Source organism: Tamandua tetradactyla (genome assembly GCF_023851605.1).
Source record: "Tamandua tetradactyla isolate mTamTet1 chromosome 15 unlocalized genomic scaffold, mTamTet1.pri SUPER_15_unloc_1, whole genome shotgun sequence".
Taxonomy (NCBI): domain Eukaryota; kingdom Metazoa; phylum Chordata; class Mammalia; order Pilosa; family Myrmecophagidae; genus Tamandua; species Tamandua tetradactyla.
In genome coordinates, this window is record NW_027518244.1 from 993988 (window position 1) to 1001993 (window position 8006).

Below are 8006 nucleotides of genomic sequence, written 5' to 3' on the forward strand. Positions count from 1 at the left end.
CACTTGGATTAGTATTATTATATACTTCTTTGCAATTTCCTTCTGCAGAAGGAAGCCGACATTGTTCGGGCAGACCCCGACCAGGAGTGGGGAAGGGCGGCCACCCTTTGCACTGCTGGTGCCCCACATGGTTGCTCTTCTATGGATGGGGCCCTCTAGGACGACCTTCTCAGTGACGGCCATGGGTGGGTGTGGTGAGGGTAGATGGGGAAATGGTGCCTGGTCTAACAGGAGGAGCTCAATCCGTGGTGTGGGCATGGCTTGGTCATAGCATGCCTGGTGGAGGGGTGAGTTTGGACAGGACGACTGGCCGGATCGAGGGTGGGGCGGGGTGAAAGGATGCGTGTGCAGACTCCCAGCAGGCCCCACCCCATCTGGGCCCACAACGTCCATCCCACCCTACCCTGCATCCTGCTTCCAGGTGCCCCCTCCCTTTGTCCCCTCTCCTGAGCCCTCCCTCCCTCCTGTCACCTGACCATGCTCCCTGCTGGAAGTCACCCTTGTCGGATGTTGAATATTCTTCAGGCTGCTTCAGCTGCTTTTGGCCTTAACGTCCCTGTGGCCTGATTCTGCCCAAGTTTTTCAGTTTTATTTTTATTATTATTTTATTTTATCCTTTATGTACTCATTTGTGAACACACAAAGCACCAGCCTCTCTGATTTTGTGGTCATTTTGGTTGGTTTGTAAACCGGTCATTTGGTTATATATATATATATGTGTATGTGTATATGTGTATGTATATATATATATATATATATATATGTAAATACATACATATGTATTTTTTGTTTTTCAAATACTGGTCTCAGTTTCTGTTCCTAATGGGAATTTACAGTTTTTTCCCCGATTCGTTGGTTTTCCTAGTTAGGTGTGTGTTGATCTCTGGGATCGTACCTTGTAGGCCAAAGATTTTCCTGTCAAGAAGGTGTCTGTTTTGAGAACTGCTTTGGTTCATATTCTCTCCCTCATCACTTTGACTAATGGATTACTACTTTTATGTCCTAATATTTTCTAAAATGTGAGAGAAGGGGTGCATTGACCTTTCTGGCAATGTGGGATGGAAACCCTAGAATGAGCTGGAACTCAGCATCAAGGGATTGAGAAAACCTTCTTGACAAAAAGGGGGAAGAGTGAAATGAGAAAAAATAAAGTGTCAATGGCTGAGAGATTCCAAACGGAGTTAAGAGGTTACCCTGGAGGTTATTCTAATGCATCCTTGTTTAGTTAAGGTGTAATGGAGAGGCTGGAGGGAACCAACTGAAAATGTGGAGCTGTGCTCCATTGGCCATGTCTCTTGAAGATCATTGTAGGATGATATGGCTGTCACAGTGTGAGTGTGTGGTCATGAGAGCCTTGTGTCTGGTGCTCCTTTTGTCTACCTTATCATCGGACAAGTGAAACACATGGATTTAAAATGAATAAATAATGGGGGGACAAATGTTAAAATAAATTCAGTAGATTGAAATGCTGGTGATCAGTGAAGGGGAGGGGTAAGGGGTATGCTACATAGGAATTTTTTCTGTTTTCTTTTTATGGCTTTTTCTGAATTGATGCTGATGCTCTAAGAAATGATCATGAGGACGAATGTAAAACTATGCAATGATAGTGTGAGTTATTGATTACGTAACAAGAACGGAATGAACATATGATTAGGATGTTTGTGCTTGTATGTGGTTATATACCATAAATAAAAAATAAATCAATTAAAAATGTTTACAAAATAAAAAGAATGCAGGGGAGGAGTTGAGAGGCAACTTGGGAGGCAACACCTAAGCAACTCCTGCTGGATATTGCTGTTCTCCAAGGTTTGCACAACCCCCAAACGGCATCATTCCTGCCGACCACCAACAAGGAACACATGGGGCTAATTGCAGAACTATGCAGTCTGCTCTGTGACCACTCGTTGCAGTGTGCTTTGAAATCCATTACCTTTTATATACGTGTTACACTTCACAGTTCAAAAATAAAGTTTAAAAATCCAATAAAATAATGGTGGGGGAGGGGATCGTGGCTTCCTCTATTTGTTTCTAGCATGTGCTTGTTCTCGGGTTCATTCACTTGGGCCCTTTCTATGCTGTCTCCTTTCTGTTATCTTTCATTTTTATTTTTATCTTGTGTCAGTGTGTTTCTTAAATCTTAAGAAGGAAGAACGGATTGCTGAGTTTCTTTTCTAAAATCTGTAGCTGTTCTTTGTCCAAAGAACTGCTACTCGAGAATTTGATGTTGATTTGCAGTTCATGTTATTGGTAAAGTTGGTGATTTTCCTTCTTGAAATGGAAGGTATTCTCAGTCTGGGCCTGTACTTTTCCTTCTGGTGAGATTTTGTTTTTGGCTGTGGTAGGTCATTTAGATTCTTTCCTCCTCTCTCTCTCTCTCTTTCTGTCTCTCTTCTTTCTCTCTCTCACACATACTCTATCTCTCTCCTGTTTTTCTCCCTCTCACTTTCTCTCTCACACACACACCCTATCTCTCTCACTTTCTCTCTCTCCCTCACTTTCTTTCTCTCTTTCTCACACCCTCATTCCCTCTCTTCCCCTCTCCTCTCTCCTTCCCCCTCATCGGTATGATCAGTGGTTTATTACTTTTGCATGTTAAAGCTTTAAAATAAATTAGTAAGTGAAAGATCGTGGGCCCCCTCTTTTTTGGTTGCCCTCTTTTTATCTTTCATTTTGATCTGTCTATGTTTGTGTGTGCATGCGTGCACGCATGTTTCTTAAATCTTAATAAGGGAGTAGAGATGATCAGCCTCTTAGCAGATGTTTCTGTTGTTGCCTCAGGTTTCTTTGGCTTAGGGTTCCCAGTGGGACATGGTAAGCATCAGGCCTGAGGAAACCGTGCTTCTTTTGCACATTCTTCTCAGCTCTGCCTCCTTTCATTTTTGAGGAGTGACTGAAGAGTCCACCGTGTCCCTGCCATGATGGCCGTGCCATGACACACCAAGCTGACATGATATATATATTTTTTCATAATGGCTTCATGATTTCAGCATGGTGCAAGTTTCTGCATGTCAGTTGCGGTTATTCTAACTCGGCATGTGTTGAGCTCTGCAGTTGAATATTGCAGGCCTAAGGATGTCAAGAGAACCCTGAATGTCCCCTTGGTGTCTGCTGACTCTGTAGAGAAAGTGTCTGTTTTGAGTCAACCCCCACCCTCCGGTTTCACTAGGAGCTTATTGCTTTTATTTATATAAAACAAATAAAAAAACAGAGGAGTCTTGTCATTCAAGGTGTAAGCTACTAGGCATGTCAGGCGGGCCTGTTTGGGTTAAGTGAAGGCCAGTTTGGACTTGGGGGGTGTGTTAGTTCATTGTGGGTGGGCTGGGGGGCGGCTGTCTTTAGTGAAATACAGGACTCGAAAGTTGAAAATCCAGACCTTTGGGTCTAAATGAAGGCTAATCACAAGGACTTCATGTTCATGGGGGCAGAAGATGGAAGCTACGCTGACACAGGCAGCTGGATGACAGTTTAGAGATGTCAGGTGTCCCCCTCTGTCTACTCCAACATGCCAGAAGGCAAAAAGGAATATCTACATGAGAATGTCAGCCCCCAAAACCTTCCCTTAGACCCCGATTTGCCAGTTACAACTGGGACTTTAGCTCATTGGTCTCCAGCGTGTGTTCACTTTCTATTAATTCACTCCCTCATCTGGGCCCATTTTCACGGTTGCCTCCTCGCTACCACCTCTCATTTGGATTATTGTCGTATTTAAACTTTGAGTCTGCAGAAGGAAAGCAGAGATTATTGAGATGGACCTGGGCCAGAGGTGGGGGGTGTTGGGTCAGGCATCCAGCCTTCCCACCACTGCCAGTCAGTCCACGATGGCCAGTGGGTGCCACCGCATGGTTGTTCTTCTTTGGATGGAGTCCACCGGGCCGACCCTCTCAGGGGAGCACCTGGTTGAGGAGGAGGGGCTGGGTCTGTGGTGTGGGTGTGGCTTGGATGCAGCATGTGTTTGGGATGGGTGGCGCTGTAGAGCCCCCAGCTCTGTGGTCAGGCCAGTGTGGTGTGGGGTTTGGGCAGGATGGCTGCCCAGACTGGTAGGGTGGGGAGACAGGACACGTGCGCGGCCTCCCAGCTCACAATATCACAATATCATCCCATAGTTGTGCATTCATCACTACGATCCTTTTTTTTTGGAGCGTTTGCATCACTCTAGAAAAAGAAATAAAAAAGAAAAAGGGAAACAAACAAACAAACCTCATACATACTGTACCCTTAGCCTTCCCACTCATTGACCACTAGTAGTTCCACCTACCCAATTCATTTCAACGCTTGTCCCCCCATTACTTGCTTGTTTTTTTCTCAACCTTTTTAGTGTATAATATAACCTGCATACAAAGCAAAGAAAGAAAAAAGCAGCAGTTTACAAAGCACACTTCGACAAGTAGTCACAGAACAGATTCCAGAGTTTATCATGGGCTATGTACCATCATCTCAGATTTTTCCTTCTAGCTGCTCCAGAACATTGGAGGGAAGAAGGACTATATGCATTTTTATTCCTCACTTTTTTCCTGAGAAATAACATATATACAAAACAGCAATAGATTTCAAAGCACAGCACAACAAGCAACTGTAGAACAGATTTCAGAGTTTGGTTATGGGTTGTGATTCCACAATTTTAGTTTAGATTTTTTTGCAGTTTTTTTTCTATGAAACATGTCCACATACAAACACAAACGTTCTTACCATATGATCGTTCCATTCTTGTTATATAATCAGGAACTCACAATATCATCACATAGTTGTGTATTCATCATCATGATCATTTCTTAGAACATTTGCATCAATCTAGACAGAGAAATAAAAAGAAAACAGGAAAAAATTCACACATACCATACCCCTTTCATTGATCAGCAGCATTTCCATGTACTAAGTTTATTCGAACATATTGCCCCTATTATTCGTTTATTTTTAACCCCTATGTTTTACTGGTCTGTCGATAAGGTAGATAAAAGGAGCCTGAGCCACAATGTTTGCGCAAATCACACAGTTGCATTGTGAAACCTGTATCATTACACAATTATCTTTGCAAAACGAGGGTACTGGAACACAGCTCTGTGGTTTCAGGTGTTTCTCCCTTCTAGCCACACCAACATGTTATAATCTAAGAACGGATATCTGTATAGTGCTTAAGAATAACCTCCAAGATAACCTTTCGACTCTGAAAACTCTCAGCCATGACACTTTATCGTTTCACATTTGTCTCTTCCCCCTTTCGGTGAAGAAAGTCTTCTCAATCGCTTCATGCCGGGCCCCGGCTCATCTCGGGATTTCTGTGTTCAGCAGCCACTTGGCAGGCAGATGGAAAGACAGACAACAACCGCCTGACGCTCAAACAGCCCGTACCTGTTTTACTTTGTCTTCATTCATACTTCTGACCAGGCCCCGGCTTCCACGTCCACTATTTAATGTCGATTTGCATTTCATGCGATCACTAAAGTTGGTGATTTTCCTGCCTGAGATGGAAGGCTCCTCAGCCCGGGGTGTACTTTCTTTCTGGAAAGTTTTCTTTTGTTGGTTGTGGCCGATCGGTCATTTGGGATTTCTTTCTTTCTTTCAGTCATGTGGAACTTCTTTCTTTCTTTTCTTTTCTTTTCTTTCCTTTTCTTTCTTTCTTTCTTTCTTTCTTTCTTTCTTTCTTTCTTTCTTTCTTTCTTTCTTTCTTTCTTTCTTTCTTTCTTTCTTTCTTTCTTTCTTTCTTTCTTTCTTTCTTTCTTTCTTTCTTTCTTTCTTTTTTTTCTTTCTTTCCTTCCTTCCTTTGTTCTTTCCTTCCTTTCTTCCTTTCTTTCTGTCTTCACTTCCTCTCACTAAGAAGAGTTTCCAATATTTCAATATGTTCCAGTTTCCAATATGTGTGTGCATGTGTGCATGTCTGCATGAGTTTGTGTGTGTGTGTGTTGGTTGTGGTTCTTTTAACTCGGTGCATGTGTTGATCTCTGCAGTTGAACATTGCAGGCCTAAGGATGTCAAGAGAAGCCTGAATGTCCCCGTGGTGTGTTCTGACTCTGTAGAGAAGATGTCTGTTTTAGGTTGGTCTTTTGTATGTTTGCTTTGTTTTATTTTTTTATTGTATAGTATAACCTATGTACAGAGCAGAGAAATAGAAAAGCATGAATTTTCAAAGCAGTCTTCAAAAAGTGGTTGCAGGATAGATTCCAGAGTTTGTCATGGGCTACCATATGATCCTTTCATATTTCCTTTTGATTCTTTCATTCTCTCTCTCTCTCTCTGTCTCTCTATTTCTCTCTGTGTGTCTCTGTCTATCTGACTGTCTCTGAATCCTTCTCTCTCTCTCACTCTCTCTCTCTTACTTTCTCTCTCTCTCTCCCCCACCACTCTACCTCTCTGCCTCTCTCCCTCTCTCTCTCCCTCTCCCCCGCCACTCTCTCTGTTCCCCCATCAGTGTGACCAGTGGGTATATTACTTTTGCATGTTAAAGCTTTAAAATAAGTTAAGAGTTAACTTTTGTATCGGGTGTAAGATACGGGTCCTTTTTCATTCTTTTGCATATGGATATCCAGTTCTCTAGGCACCATTTATTGAAGAGACTGTTCTGTCCCAGGTGAGTTGGCTTGACTGCCTTATCAAAGATCAAATGTCCATAGATGAGAGGGTCTGTATCTGAGCATTCTATTCAATTCCATTGGTCGATATATCTATCTTTATGCAAGTATCATGCTGTTTTGACCACTGTGGCTTCATAATATGCCTTAAAGTCAGGCAGCATGAGACCTCCAGCTTTGTTTGTTTCCTCAAGATACTTTTAGCAATTCGGGGCACCCTGCCCTTCCAGATAAATTTGCTTATTGGCTTTTTTATTTCTGAAAAATAAGTTGTTGGGATTTTGATTGGTATTGCATTGAATCTGTAAATCAATTTAGGTAGGATTGACATCTTAACTATATTTATCTTCCAATCCATGAACACGATATTCCCTTCCATCTGTTTAGGTCTTCTGTGATTTCTTTTAACAGTTCTTTGTAGTTTTCTTTGTATAGGTCTTTTGTCTCTTTAGTTAAATTTATTCCTAAGTATTTTATTCTTTTAGTTGCAATTGTAAATGCAATTCGTTTCTTGATTTCCCCCTCCGCTTGTTCATTGTTAGTGTATAGAAACACTACAGATTTTTGAATGTTGATCTTGTAACCTGCTACTTTGTTGTACACATTTATTAGCTCTAGTAGTTTTGCTGTGGAGTTTACAGTGTTTTCAACGTATAGTATCATATCATCTGCAAAACCAAAGATCTAAATATTAAGTCTAAGACCATAAAACAGTTAGAGGAAAATGTAGGGAGATATCTTATGAATCTTACAATTGGAGGCAGTTTTATGGACCTTAAATCTAAAGCAAGAGCACTGAAGAAAGAAATGAATAAATGGGAGCTCCTCAAAATTAAACACTTTTGTGCATCAAAGAACTTCATCAAGAAAGTAGAAAGACAGCCTACACAATGGGAGACAATATTTGGAAATGACATATCAGATAAAGGTCTAGTATCCAGAATTTATACAGAGATTGTTCAACTTAATAACAAAAAGACAGCCAATCCAATTACAAAATGGGAAAAAGACTTGAACAGACACCTCTCAGAAGAGGAAATACAAATGGCCAAAAGGCACATGAAGAGATGCTCAATGTCCCTGGCCATTAGAGAAATGCAAATCAAAACCACAATGCGATATCATCCCACACCCACCAGAATGGCCATTATCAACAAAACAGAAAATGACAAGTGCTGGAGAGGATGTGGAGAAAGAGGCACACTTATCCACTGTTGGTGGGAATATCAAATGGTGCAACCACTGTGGAAGGCAGTTTGGCGGTTCCTCAAAAAGCTGAATATAGAATTGCCATATGACCCAGCAGTACCATTGCTAGGTATCTACTCAGATGACTTAAAGGCAAAGACACAAACAGACATTTGCACACCAATGTTTATAGCAGCATTATTTACAATTGCAAAGAGATGGAAACAGCCAAAATGTCCATCAACAGACGAGTGG